At 43.4% G+C, this 15,144-nt stretch overlaps 1 protein-coding gene across 2 annotated transcripts in view; it reads right to left on the bottom strand.

Annotated features, from left to right (window-relative positions):
• Positions 1-15,144, bottom strand: part of CSGALNACT1 (chondroitin sulfate N-acetylgalactosaminyltransferase 1) — a 537,378-nt gene that overhangs the window by 223,701 nt on the left and 298,533 nt on the right. For both annotated transcript variants that reach the window (XM_073598151.1, XM_073598160.1), the window contains one exon: positions 3,229-3,307. The gene's annotated coding sequence lies outside the window, so the exon portion shown is untranslated. The remainder of the gene's footprint in view (positions 1-3,228; positions 3,308-15,144) is intronic.

Genomic DNA, 15,144 nt, shown 5'->3' with positions numbered 1-15,144 from the left:
GCCAAGCTGCGGTTTCCAAAGCGAGCAAAGTCCTTTCTTGTATAAGGAGAGGTATGGACTCCAGAGAGAAAGATATAATTTTGCCCCTGTACAAATCATTAGTAAGACCTCATCTGGAATATGCAGTTCAGTTTTGGGCACCAGTTCTCAAAAAGGATATCGGGGAACTGGAGAAAGTGCAGAGAAGGGCAAGGAGGAGCTCAGCTATGAGGAAAGATTAGAGGAACTGAATGTATTCACTCTTGAGAAAAGGAGAATAAGGGGGGATATGATCAACATGTTCAAATATATAAGGGGTCCATATAGTGAACTTGGTGTTGAGTTATTCTCTTTACGGTCAACCCAGAGGACACGGGGGCACTCTTTACATATAGAGGAAAAGAGATTTCATCTCCAAATACGCAAAGGTTTCTTCACAGTAAGAACTGTGAAAATGTGGAATAGACTCCCGCCAGAGGTGGTTCTGGCCAGCTCAGTAGACTGCGTTAAGAAAGGCCTGGATACTTTCCTAAATGTACATAATATAACTGGGTACTAACATTTATAGGTAAAGTTGATCCAGGGAAAATCCGATTGCCTCTTGGGGGATCAGAAAGGAATTTTTTCCCCTGCTGTAGCAAATTGGAGCATGCTCTGCTGGGGTTTTTTGCCTTCCTCTGGATCAACTGAGGGTATAAAATTGGGTATATTGGATTGTACGATATTTTTTACTTTATGTATTTATTGTTTTTAAGGTTGAACTATGTAACTATGTAACTATGTAAGTATAAAGTATTATCACTGGCAAAGAAGACCGAAACAAAATACTATTTGTATATTGAATCTAAAGGCTGATTCACAGCATATGCGATGCAGGAAACACGTTTTTGTGCTTGTATCACACACCACGTGGAATGTGTCGACATCTGCAGGCACCCCCATGCCAAACACGCGCTAGCACGGTACCTTGAGGTTTGGTGTGGTACGGCACAATTTTGAAATTCATACTTTTTGAGTGTACCAGCACACTGGGCAGCCCATTGAAATGAATGGGCTGCCAAAAATGCACCGCGCGGGAACATGCAGGGACATGTAAAAACATCTGTGCTTAAACACACCGATATGGTGTGAATGAGCACAAGAGATTAGTGATTAAGGTGAATCTATGTTCACTTTGAATTCCCAATAGTGCGCGAGGGAAATTTTAAAATAAAAGAAGAAAAAAAAAAAACAGGATCTACTGATGGTTTTCACCAAACTTTTTTTTGACATTCTTTATCAGATACACAACTTGAATTGCTGTGTGAAAGATTTATTTTAATGTCACCTCTGCTAGAAAACTACTTTTGGATTTAGCCATTGTTATGAAAGCGAAAATCTAGTTAATAACAATTTATACCATATAGCTTTTATACAGTTAACCAATAACAAAGCTACCACCTTTTTATAAGATTTATGGAGAGAATTTAACTACCAGGGATGCATTTATTATCACTATTAAATATGTTCGATATTATCCACTCTGTCTCTATCCTTGAGCCCTTCTGACATTATAACAGTCACACACACATGGGCCATCAATTCTGATTTATTGTAGCAGTCTGCAGGTAACCTATAAACACTGTGTACAGTCCACTATCTTCATCTAATTTAGTTTAGATAGATTTACACATGTAGACTCTGCAAAGCAATCTGTAGTGGATTGTTTTTCTGTGATGTTTTAAGCGGACCTTCAACCCCTGCGGCACTCTCCTCCTCTCCATCCTGCTCCCTCTCCGCAGTGCCGATATTTGGTTTATTTGTTTGTTTCTGTACGGGTTTTTTTTTGCATCAAAGTCTCGGCCCACAGACCCCCCCCCCCCCCCCCGATTTCCAGAATTCGCCCAGGTGAATGACACAGTGCCCCTGATGCCTTCTGAAATTTATGACGTGCAGTCCCATTCAGCAAGGAGGAGAGGGGTGGCCTAGTGGCGCCTGCACCTGGAAGAGCCGGAAGCTGTCACAGACAACATGGCAGCTTCGGACACCTGCAGTGAGGAGGATCCCAGCAGCTAGCTCAATGCTGGACCCACTGGCTGGGTAAGTATGCTTACTGTGCAGAAGACAGTAATGGGGCGTACACACGGTCGGACTTTTCGTCTACAAAAGTCCAACGGACGCCGACGGACTAAAGCTGGCTGGTAATCCGATCGTGTGTGGGCTTCTCCGGACTTTCAGCAGACTTTTTCAGCCTCAAATCCGACGGACTTTAGATTTGAAACATGCTTCAAATCTTTACGTCGTAACTACGACAGACCCGGAAATCCGCTCGTCTGTGTGCTAGTCCGACGGACAAAAACCCACGCTAGGGCAGCTATTGGCTACTGGCTATGAACTTCCTTATTTTAGTCCGGTGTACGTCATCACGTACGAATCCGTCGGACTTTTGTGTGGTCGTGTGTAGGCAAGTCAGTTCGTTAGAAAGTCTGCTGCAAGTCCGCCGAAAGTCCGCCGGAAGTCTGTCGGACAGGCTGTCGGACTTTTGTAGACGAAAAGTCCGACCGTGTGTACGCCCCATAAGAGGTAGCCAGGGGAAGAAATGTGGCAGTGAAGGGAAAAAGACTGCAGTTCCTTTTTAACAAGTGATGAGGAAACAATGTGTTGCCTTCTCGGTGCCTGTTTTAACCCAGTAAAGTCCATACCATTGTGCAGGGTGGTTACAGTGTGGTCCTATTCACAGGGGGTATAATTTTCGCTTTGTCCACAAAGCATCATGCCTGCAATGTGTACATCACCATCATGCTGCCTATGCAGCTTCAGGGAGGTGGTGTGGGGGGAGTAAAAACACAGCTCAATAGTATTTTTATGGTCTCCGACTACAACTGTAAACGTGCCCTTAAATAAAATTGACATTCATAGTTTGTAAGGGTGTCATGCATTAAATGTGCACATTAACTGCTCTCATGATGCAACCACCTATGTACTTATATCAACAGATTCTCAGTTTAAGAAAGAAAAATTCTGGCTGTTTATACTGGAGTGATTCCTAAACCAGAAGTATACTGTTAAATGTTCCTGCTATGCCACATGGTACCTAGTTATTTTATTAAGTGAAAGATGCTGTAGACCATAGTGTTGTCCTGGGAGAATGGAGCACAACATTAATGTATTGAACAACACTAGAAGTCTCAGAACAATATAAATATTTAACCATAAATGCAGCAGCTTGGAATAGGTAGCATGCTGTTTATTTAGAAAGAAAAATCCAACCTTGTGTTATCGTATCTCCAAGTCTTTAGACCTGTACAATAAACAGGTGTTGAGATTGAGAATAGTCACGGAAAAAAATCTGCAAGAAAAGTATAAAATGACAGTAAGTTTATCACCGTAAATAAACACAACCTGTGCAAATAGCTGGGAAATGTTTGGTCATAACAGAAAAAACAATGTTCCCCAGTTTCTATAGAAGGCAAAATAACTAACCCCAGATATAATTCTCATACAATCTAGTGCTTCAGAACACATTCGCTCATGGATACACAGAGGCAGATCCCAAGTATAACGATAGCCTAATGTTGGTTAACACATAACAGTCAAAATCAGTGGTAGGAAACCTTAGCACTCCAGTTGTGTTGTGAATGAACTACAAATCCCAGCATGCCACTGCCTCTAGAAATCATGCCTGTGGCTATCAGAGTCTTGCAATGCTTTGTGGAACTTTTAGTTTCACAACAGCTGACGTGACAAGATTGTCTAACCCTGGTCTGAATAGTTATACACCACACTCATTGCTTTTGAAACATGTATTCAAATCTTATATAGAGCCAAAAGAACCTCATATGCACAAATATGTACTTTTTTCATGGTGTCCAGGCAATATGAGGAGCTTGGTGGACATGGCATCTTACTATCTGGACAGTCGGATATGATATCACATTTATATCACCAGTTTTAAATAAACCATTGCTCTGACACAAAAAAGCCCACCTTTGCTAGTACCAAGACCAGTGACAGTTATATATACAAAACGTTGTTCTTGAGTTCTTCTGTACATTATAAAATGTAATGTCAAAATCATTTAAGGTGAAGACTGTTATACACTGTAATGTAAAATTTGTATGCACTGAGATCTGCTTTACGTTAATAATGTTTTATGCTGTAGGTTTTGTGTTGGTACCGGGACTTTGTCAGCTACATTAGATAAGCAAATGTGTAGATAAACACACACGGGCATTGCCCTAGTCCTCAAATCCCCAACGGGCTCTTGGACACCCAGACTGAAATGTTGTGCGGCTTGTACCATAAAATAATGAAAACTGGGTGATTCTTATATGGCCTATATAATTTCTTCTACCTTCTCATTTCTCTTTGGTGCATCTCTTTTCTCTGCTTTGCTGCCCACCTTTAGTACTGATGCATAAGTATTATGATCCTGCTCAGTGCACGGCAGAGATAAATATAGAAACCACTGGAAGTATGAGAACGAATGCACAAGATACCAAAAAATCAGAACCAAACTGCAGGAAAAGCTGAGGTACATTTGCAATATTCTGGAGGATGGCAACAATCATTGCAAGGGAGACCTTGAGCAGTTAATTGAAGGCCTCTCTTGCACTGAGTGCCAGGTTCTAGCAGTGCCCTTGCGCTTTGTTCTAAGCTGCACCTAATTATCTATGCAAGGGCAGTAAGTCAGTGGTGGCCCATCCATTAGGGGTGCCGAAGCGCCGCCTCTTCTATCCACGGCCGCCACCCCCATGCCGGCCACTATTTTGACAGGACACCGCCACCCCCTATTCATGTGTCCGACCCCTTTCAGGATGCCGGGCGTGTGAATTACAGCGACGGGGGTGTTTTTTTAAAGCACCTGATCAGAGGCTCTAATAGGCTTCAAAATAGGGTGTGCTCATGGTGCAGAGCATTGCGCCAGGAGCCCACCCAGGTGTTACAACAGCGAATGAATATTCGCTATTGAAACACTGATCCTCAATCAGGCCAATCAAAAGCAGCTTTTCCGATTGGCCAAAAAGAGAAGAGTCCCAATTGGCCACCAAGGAGGATGGAGGTAATGGAAGCCGCCACGATGCCCCTGGAGATCAGGGGAAGGAAAAGCTGTTGTTGCCGCTGAGCAAGGGAAGCCGTCTGTGAAGCCTGGGAAAATTGCTGGGGTAAGTGCACCAGACCCACCCGATCGACCGTCCGAGTGTGGGGGGTCGGGTAAAAAATTACTACCGGCCGCCACTGCTGTAAGGTATGTCTTCATCCATGTAGAAAAAGAAACTCCAAAAATGTGCTCTGATCTATCTTTGGTATAGAATGCATAGCTAAAGCCAACAGATCATAGAATTCCCTTAGGGCCCTTTCACACTGGGGCGGTTTGCAGGCACTATTGCGCTAATAATAGCGCCTGCAAACTGACCCGAAACAGCCGCTGCTGTCTCTCCAGCGTGAAAGCCCCGAGGGCGGTGCGGTGCGCTAGCAGGACGGGAAAAAAAGTCCTGCTAGCAGTATCTTCGGAGCGGTGAAGGAGCGGAGTGTATACCGCTCCTGCCCATTGAAATCAATGGGACAGCGCGGCTATAGCGCCAGCAAAGCGCCTCTGCAGAGCCGCTTTACGGTGGTTTTTAACCCATTCTCGGCCGCTAGCGGGGGTTAAAACCGCCCCGCTAGCGGCCGAATACCGAAGGTAAAGCGCCGCTTACAATAGTAAGATCACACCGAAGTCCGACTGATTCGTACGTGATGACGTACACCGGACTAAAATAAGGAAGTTGATAGCCAGTAGCCAATAGCTGCCCTAGCGTGGGTTTTTGTCCGTCGGACTAGCATACAGACGAGCGGATTTCTGGGTCCAGATTTGAAGCATGTTCCAAATCTAAAGTCTGTCAGATTTTCAACTGGAAAAGTCAGCTGAAGGTCCAATGAAGTCCACACACGATCGGATTGTCCACCAGATTTGGTCCGTCGGCGTCCGTCGGACAAGTACGGTCGAAAAGTCTGACCGTGCGTACGTGGCATTAGTTTCTGTTTTTCTTAGTTTTTGTAGGCTGCACAGATTGGCTGCACAGGTGGGCACTGATGGGCACTGAAAGGCAGCACTGACTGGCATCACTGATGGGTACTGATTGGCCTCACTTCTGGGCACTGTTGGGGCTGCACTGATCATCAGGGCACTGTGGGAGGTACACTAGGCTTGTACATGTAAATGTGAACTTGCCCACTTCAACATAAATCAAACCCCTCATTCTGCAGCCAGCAAGCCATACATAACACACAGTATGATAGGTTACTGCCTTATAAATGCAAACCAGTGCGTGTCAGTGTCCACCAGTGCTGAATGTCAGGGACCACCAGTGCTGAATGTCAGGGACCACCAGAGCCAAATGTCAGGGACCACCAGAGCTGAATGTCAGGGGCCACCAGTGCCGAATGTCAGGGACCACCAGAGCCGAAAGTCAGGGACCACCAGAGCCGAAAGTCAGGGACCACCAGAGCCGAAAGTCAGGGACCACTAGTGCAGAATGTCAGGGACCACCAGAGCCAAATGTCAGGGACAACCACCAGGGCTGAATGTCAGGAACCACCATAGCCAAATGTCAGGGACCACCACCAGTTCCAAATATCAGGGACCACCAGAGCCAAATGTCAGAGACCACCACCAGTGCCAAATGTCAGGGACCACCAGAGCCGAATGTCAGGGACAACCAGAGCCAAATGTCAGGGACAACCAGAGCCAAATGTCAGGGACCACCACCAGTGCTGAATGTCAGGGACCACCAGAGCCGAATGTCAGAGACCACCAGAGCCGAATGTCAGGGACCACCAGAGCCGAAAGTCAGGGACCACTAGTGCAGAATGTCAGGGACCACCAGTGCAGAATGTCAGGGACCACCAGAGCCAAATGTCAGGGACAACCACCAGTGCTGAATGTCGGGAACCACCAGAGCCAAATGTCAGGGACCACCACCAGTTCCAAATATCAGGGACCACCAGAGACAAATGTCAGAGACCACCACCAGTGCCAAATGTCAGGGACCACCAGAGCCAAATGTCAGGGACCACCCCCAGTGCCGAATGTCAGGGACCACCAGAGCCGAATGTCAGGTACCACCAGAGCCGAATGTCAGGGACCACAAGTGCAGCATGTCTGTCCCACCAGTGCAGCTTGTTAGGGACCATCACCAGTGCAGAGTGGGGATTATTATTAGCAATCAGCTGTGAGACACAGTGGGGATCTCCCGTGGTGTCAGGTATTGTATATGAGAACACCAAGCGCTGATGTCCTGCTTTCTGGTATTGTGATTGACAGTGCACTGTTCTTATACTGGAGGTGGTGTTCTGATATACAATATCTAACACAGTGGGACATCCCCACTGTGTCATACAACTGATTGCTAATAATAATCCCCGCTCTGCACAGAGAAAGCAGACGGGGGGGTGTTGCGGCGGGGGGGTGTTGCGGCGGGGGGGGGGGGGGGCAAGTGGAGGGGTGGATTGCTGGCAGGGAGGAGGAGGAGAGAGAAGAAGGAGGACACCTCCTCCATGGGTGGCACAGACAGGGGGGCTGTGCGACCCCTTCCACCCACAACATGTCTGCTTCCTCCCTTCTCACTTTCAGAGGACTACAAGGAGGGGTGTCAGACCGCTGGGTGAGCTTAGGAGAGGGATAGAAGCCAGCGGTCTTACAAACAGGATGCCAGCAGGCAATAACAGTTTTTCAGCAAGTTCAGTAGCCTATTACAGAGGAACTACAGAGTTCAGAAGAACATGGATGGCAAACTTGGTGAAGGTAGGAGATCAGCAACAAGGACATGGGAAAAAAATTGCCTTTTTCAATCTCTTTCACACCTAAGCCTATTTCTGACATTTGTTGAAGTTAAAATCTATATTTTTTGCTAGAAAATTACTTAGAACCCCCAAACATTATATATATATATATTTTTAGAAGAGACCCTAGCGAATAAAATGGTGATTGTTGCAATATTTTATGTCACACTGTATTTGCGCAGCAGTCTTTCAAACGCATTTTTTTGGGAAAAAATAAAATTTTCTTGAATTAAAAAAAAAACAAACAGTAAAGTTAGCCCAATTTTTTGTATAAAATAAAAGATGATGTAATGCCAAGTAAATAGATACGTAACATGTCATGCTTTGAAACTGCATACACTCGTGGAATGGAGACAAACTATGGTACCTAAACATCTCCATATGCGACGCTTTAAAAAAATTTAACGGTTACCAGGTTAGAGTTACAGAGGAGGCCTGGTGATAGACTTATTGCTCTCACTCTGATAATTGCGGCGATAGCTCACATGTATGATTTTAAAACCATTTACAATTGCGGGCGTGACTTACATATGCAGGGTTTTTTTTTCCTGTTTTTAAAAAAAAATTTTTTTTTTACATGGTCTCTTTAAAAAAAAAAAAAAATCTGATCACTTTTATTGCTGTCACAAGGAATGTAAACGTCCCTTGTGACAGTAATAGGTGGTGACAGGTACTCTTTATGGAGGGATCAGGGGTCTAAATGACCCCAAATCACTCCTTTGCACTTAAAAGTATTCAGATCGCCAAAAACGGTGATTCTAAATACTGTAATTTTTTTTTAAATCGGCGCCATGGACAGCAAGTCACTTCCAGGATCTTACACCAGAGACCAGATCATAGCCGAATCCGGCTTTGTATGGTTCTCAGCCTAGCCGGTGGGAAGAGCGCTCAAAAAAACAGTACCGGGATGATAACCACGGTATAACCCCTTCAAGCCATGATCGGCGTGAAGGGGTTATATATATATATATATATATATATATATATATATATATATATATATATACACATGTGATAGATTATATAATATATATATATATATATATATATATATATATATATATATATGCGAATGTTAGCTAGGATCATGTGCAGAGTACTTACAGTATCCAATAGCCAAATGTAAGATATGTATGGGATGCAAACACACCTTCTGCAATACTAAAATAAACCTACAGTGAGCACTATATGGAACCTTCCACTGCTTGGCTCCTTCTTAAACACTGTCACAAGAATGAAGCAAGTAAAGTCTTTCAGTACGCCTGATCTGCATATTAACCCTGGGTCAGTTACTGGCAGGAAATGTCCTGTTCAAAATCTTTCCCCGAACTACAGGTTTCCTTCAAGAAGGCATAAATGTAAAATACACCTGTCCTTTGCACATGCAGGGAAAAGCAACCTGTTCACTTATAATATTTTTCCCTTAGTTGCATACTGCTCCATCTCCATTTACACACCCAAAAATTCCTTTGTTTACAGGAAGGAGGAGAAGAAGGGCTGCCTAATATCCAAGTCAAACAAGTTGGAGCTTACATAGGGCTGAGGACTATCTCTCCACCTTCACATGACAGCATCGAATGCCTAAATGGCCAATCACTCACCACCAGCGCTGACACATAGGAGGAAGAGGAATGGCTTACATAATACTCTATACCTAGAAGTGTCAGGTTTGGTACTCACTTCCCAGCCAACCAGAGTAACAGGAGAATAAAAGGAAAGGTGAGTATTAAGAGATGCAGGGGGTGAAATGAAAGTGTATCTCATAGGCGTGCGCACAGGGTGTGCCGGGTGTGCCCAGGCACACCCTAATCCCTCTGTTAATCACTCTGTGCAGCACAGATTCCCCCTATTGCCCCCCCCCCATTTCCCCAACAGCACTGCCAGCTTTCTCCTCCTCTCCTCTCCCACTGGCTGCTGCTGCGGGCACACACAGGGGGATGTTTTAGGATGAGTGGGGAAAGGGACTGGTAAATATGTAATTTACCGACCCCCTTCCTTTTCTAAATGATCATAGTGAGTGATCAGTAGCATGTGTTTGAGCTTTGGGGTGCACACCCTAATGCAATAGGCTGCGCACACCTATGGTGTATCTGTAGCTTTGACCTACAAGAAGCTCAATAAAATAGCAGAAATGGATAAACTGATTCATATAACACAAGCCAGATTATCAGAATTTACTATGAATTGGTCCAATGACTACACTACAGATCCTCTGAGGAATACAAGAGAATAATGCAAGGCCCCTCAATGAAGGACCATACAACAGTTTTGCCTTTCCTATTTTTTTATTCTCTTTTTTTATCACTAACAGATAGTCAGCACTCCCTAGGAAATGAAGACTCCAATGACCTAGTAAGAGAAGGAACCAGGAAGGTAAGGGAAATGTCAGTGTTGATCATATAGGCTTGAGACTTCTGGTGTGGTTTTACACCCCACCATACAGTTCTTATCCCAGTGTCCCCATTCAAGTTCCCCACCCCTTCTCTCCACCACCTCCCCCAGGATTTTTTTTTTCTCACAAAGCCTTACACCTCACTATTTTTTCTTTTCCTTTTTCTTGCAGATATACTAATCTAATTGGGTACCTAGTGGTGTAGAATAACTTTGTAATTGTTGTAGATTTCACAGACTAACATGAGCCTTTGCATAGGGGACCACGAAACAGATCCAGCCTAGACTTAAACAAGAGGGGACTAGCGCAGTGGTCTCCCAGTCAAAAATGTGGTATATCACAGGCCAAAAAACATCCATCTCTCCCAGAAACACCCAATTTTATCCTACCATTGTTTATCTTTTTGCAAATTTTTTGCTTACATTTTCCATTGTAAATTACGGACTTGATAAATGATGCTTACTTCTGTGATGAGCACTTTTATTTGAAGTCTCAATAAAAGACATCATGTAAAGGGAAAAAATAAGAGCAAAGCACAGGTGTTCTTAAGCGGATGGCGGAAGAAGACACCAGCACACCAGTTCTCTGACACGGGCCAGCCTTCTGGGATATGGCAAACATGCCAGACTGCAAGTCAAGAGCTGAATAGTATAACCCCATACTTGGTACACTGATTCACAGGGGTAATCCCTGTCCGCTCTAGTGATCATGCAGATCAAAAAAGCTGTACAGATAATGGGAAGAAGCATGTCATGCTCTTTTTGTTTTCAGTTTTAGTAGATAATGATTAACCCTCTTGGCAATGGCAGATTATTGTATTCAGCACTTATAAAGAAAGCAGCTTTTCTAAAGTCATAGCTTTCTTTTCTGCAGCTCAATAGAAATCTGCACTCAGCTCTGCATCACGCCACAACTGTTGCCTTTTCTCACAGTGAGAATAGCAATATTATCCTATTAGGGAAAAAACAGAACTGCAGCAGCCACCAAATGACTTTCTTGTAAGTAATTTTACCTTTAGCGGAAAGAGAGTAAAAGGCAAAATTGTATTCAATATACTAAATTAAGAAGGACTGTTTAAATGAACTCTGAGAGTATACTAAATGCACGCGTACAAACTTGGAGAATGAAATTGTTCTTTTTTTCCTCTCATCACTGTATGACGCTATAATTGAATTAGATTTCCATTAGAGAAATGTTTTTAAATGGGACTGTCCTCTGGGTATTGGAAAATTGGATAATATAAGCACTTTAGACTGCAATATGTAATATATCAATTTCTGTCACAAGCAACCAGTCTGTACCAGACAGGCATAAATAATGTTTCTTGACTGGATTGTTGCATTTGTAATAAGGACAAGCTAAAATGAAAGCAAAATGAACTACAGTATATACTGTGAGAGGTAGAGAAAGACAACAATGTTGAGCAGGACACATTTCTTATGGCCTAGCAGAACTCAAAAACCTAACGCCTTACAAGTAGCATAAGGAGGGTAAAGGTTCCACCTAAGGTGAGCAGATTTTCAAAATGAAATCCGAGGACATACATATTTTTTATTGGAAAATGGTAAACTATTTTATAAGCATATTTTCCTCAAATTATATATGCAATGTATGTGGTATGTGTTTATGGAATGATTGTATGATATATATATATATATATATATATATATATATATATATATATATATATATATATATATATATATATGTGTGTGTTATTTCTCACATTTCGTCCATGAGATAAAAAAAAGATACTTCTTAGAATTTTTGGGGATTTGACTACCCCTGCCACCCCATCAGTGCCCATCAGTACAGACTATCAGTGCTGCCTCATGAGTGCCCATCAGTGCCGCCTCATCAATGCCACCTCATCAGTGCAGCCTATCAGTGCCCATCAGTGCAGCCTATCAGTGCCACCTAATCAATGCCACATCATCAGTGACCATCGGTGTAGCCTATCAGTGCCCATCAATGCAGCCTATCATTGCCACTTCATCATTGCCACCTATCCGTGCCACCTCATGAGTGCCCATCAGTGAAGGATAAAAATTACTTTTTAAAATTCTATAACAGAAACTCACCTCCTTCTTGTGGCCATTACACTCAGTCTGTAGCTCCATTCATTTTCAAGGCAATCCCACCTCTCTGTACTACATTACCCCTAATTCTTTGCAGTACAGGAGGTAGGGGGAGGAAGAAACACTGTGCTCTGTTCCCTCCCCTATGTACTGTCGCTGCCGGTGATGGGAAGAGGGAGCAGACGTAGGAGAGAGAGGTGGAATGCTGGGAGAGGGCGGTCATATGTCCCCGGGATCACAGCCAGCAGTTCTTCTTGACAAATGTGGAGGAGGAGTGGCGGCTACGAGTAGCACACAGTCAGGCTGGAGCCGCTCCAGCTCCTCCCCTCCAGCTAGTCTGCCCCTCTGTATTACTGCACTAGTGCACAGAGCTGGCTCCTCTCACAGCCAACGTGGCCCCTGCCCACCGGGTGACTGCCTGTCCAGGATCGGCCCTGTAAAAGCGGGGACAAAAACAGGGGACAGATGGGGTCCGGGGACAGTGTCCTCAGTCCAAGGACTGTCCCTGAAAAATGGGGACGTCTGGTCACTGTAACCTATAAGACCTTTGAAGCCATTGATTTGCTTCCTTTCATCAGCTCAATTCTATATTTTGCAAGATAGTTTAACAATGTAAGATGCCACTAGAAGCATTACTGCTCCTACCATCTTATCAGCTGATATTCTTTGTATGATAATCATTTTACACAGTGCATACTTTGCAGTATATTAAAGGGAACCTCACAGAATACAAATATGGGAGTGTCTATTGATGACAAGTTTCTAGAGATGCAGGGACTCTTATTAAAATCTTTATTCTGGCTTCAGTATCAGTGAACAAAGGCAAACTTATGCTAATCAGGTAGAAGCTAGTCAACCTATCAATAGATTTTAAACAATAGGAGGAAACCCAAACAAGCCAATACAACACAGTGAACATAGAAACTTAATGAAGGCAGGGCCTTCTCTAGACTTAGGCCTTTAAACAGCATTAAAGTGTACGTTACCCCAACACTTCATTTTTCTGATAGGTGTCTGTGTTACAATGTACTCATATTAAAATGTGTCCTTTTTTTGCATCGAAATATGAGAAATACCTGGTGTTCCTACCAGTCCCCCTGCTTTCCAGTTTCAAACTGACCACACTAGGTATGAGAACACATCCATTTGCATTCTACGTGGGAGCACAGCCTGCTTGTACTCCAGTGGTCAGACTTCTACTGACACACAGCTCTTCATTGGGAAGATCAGTGTACTTGTGTTTCTCTGCCTCCTGCTGACACACCGCTTTGCACATCTCCTCAGAGTGTATATCTGTCACTGCATTTTTCACAAAACTATACCTCTGCTCCATTCAAGCTGTTACTGCCACTCCCCTCCAATCACCACAAGGAGTCTCCATCCCCACCTTTCTATGCCCCATATGCACCTGAGCATAGAGGTCATGTGATCACTTATAAAAAATAAAGTATATATAAAAAAATATTTTTACAGCATACACACACTGATCAGCCATAACATTATAATGACCCACCTAATATTGAGTGGGTCCCCCTTTTGCCACCAAAACAGCCCTGACCTGTCTGGCACCAAGCCAACAGATCCTTTAAGTCCTGTAAGTTGTGATTTGGGGCCTCCATGGACCTTGTTTTTTCAGCACATCCCACACATGGATTGAGATCTGTAAAATTTAACACCCTGAACTAGTGTTCCTCAAACCATTCTTGAACCATTTTTGCAGTGTGGAAAGGTGCAATATCCTGCTCAAAGAGGCCATGGCCATCAAGGTATACCGTTTCCATGAAGGGCTGTACTTGGTCAGCATTAATCAAAAGGTAGGTGGTACGTGTTATAGTAACATCCAAATGAATAGCAGGATCCAAGATCTCCCAGCAGAACTTTGTCCAAAGTATCACACTGCCTCCGCCAGCTTGACTTCTGCCCATGGAAATCAAATATTCCGCGCTTAGGATCAATAATAACAAGGAACTGCAGCCCCCCAAGCAAAATGGAAACACCAAAGTGAAATCCACAAAACCAAAGTGTTCTAATAGGGGAATGGCGCTGTTCACAGATAATGGAAAAATCAAAAAACGCAACCACAACCCACCAGAGAATGGGAAAAAGAAAATATGAATAAAAATAAAAATATAATTTATGAAAGTAATAAACAATAAATGTGCGGTGTGCACCAAAGTGTGTGAAGATTCTAACTAAAATCCTATGAATTAATCCCTTAGGTTAATAACAGAAGGTGTAAATATGCAAGTCACTACCAAAAGTGAAAAAACGCAAAACCATACATAGTACAGAGTGGATAAAAATGACATAAAAATGACATAAAAAGTTTATGAATTTATGAAAGTAATAAACAATACAATAAAAACAAAAAACGGATGGTGTCTAGGCAGCGAGGCCGTCACCTCGCTGCCTAGACACCATCCGTTTTTTGTTTTTGCTAGGCGAGCACTGTCAGCTCCCGTTTTTAACTTATCTATCATTTTTTTGAACAATAAACTCTTTTTAACGGACTTACACTATGTGGATTCCTTGTTTCTCCACACATATTTTGTTCCGGTGGATACTTATGTAAGAACAACGTGGATCCAGTGGGAAGGGGCTCGTTGAACCTGAGAGGGGGATCCTGGAACTCCAGCATTCCGGCCACAGGATTGATTCATGCCCTTCACCCCTGCAGGGGTTGGGCTTTCTGGTGAGTGAGGGCACAAGAGGGGGCCTGCCAGATACGGACACACTAACACTGAAACTTGCTGGGGATCACACACTTGTCTGATATACCTTCATTGGACAATTTATATTGGACGTTTTTGAGTGCATCACATATTTATTCATATATCTGTTTGATGGCACATATTTATTAATTAATATCCTCATTTTTTGATCAATTCACCT

This window comes from Aquarana catesbeiana, linkage group LG01 (genome assembly GCF_042186555.1).
Source record: "Aquarana catesbeiana isolate 2022-GZ linkage group LG01, ASM4218655v1, whole genome shotgun sequence".
In the NCBI taxonomy this organism is placed as follows: Eukaryota; Metazoa; Chordata; class Amphibia; order Anura; family Ranidae; genus Aquarana; species Aquarana catesbeiana.
This window is presented reverse-complemented; position numbering and strand designations above follow the sequence as displayed.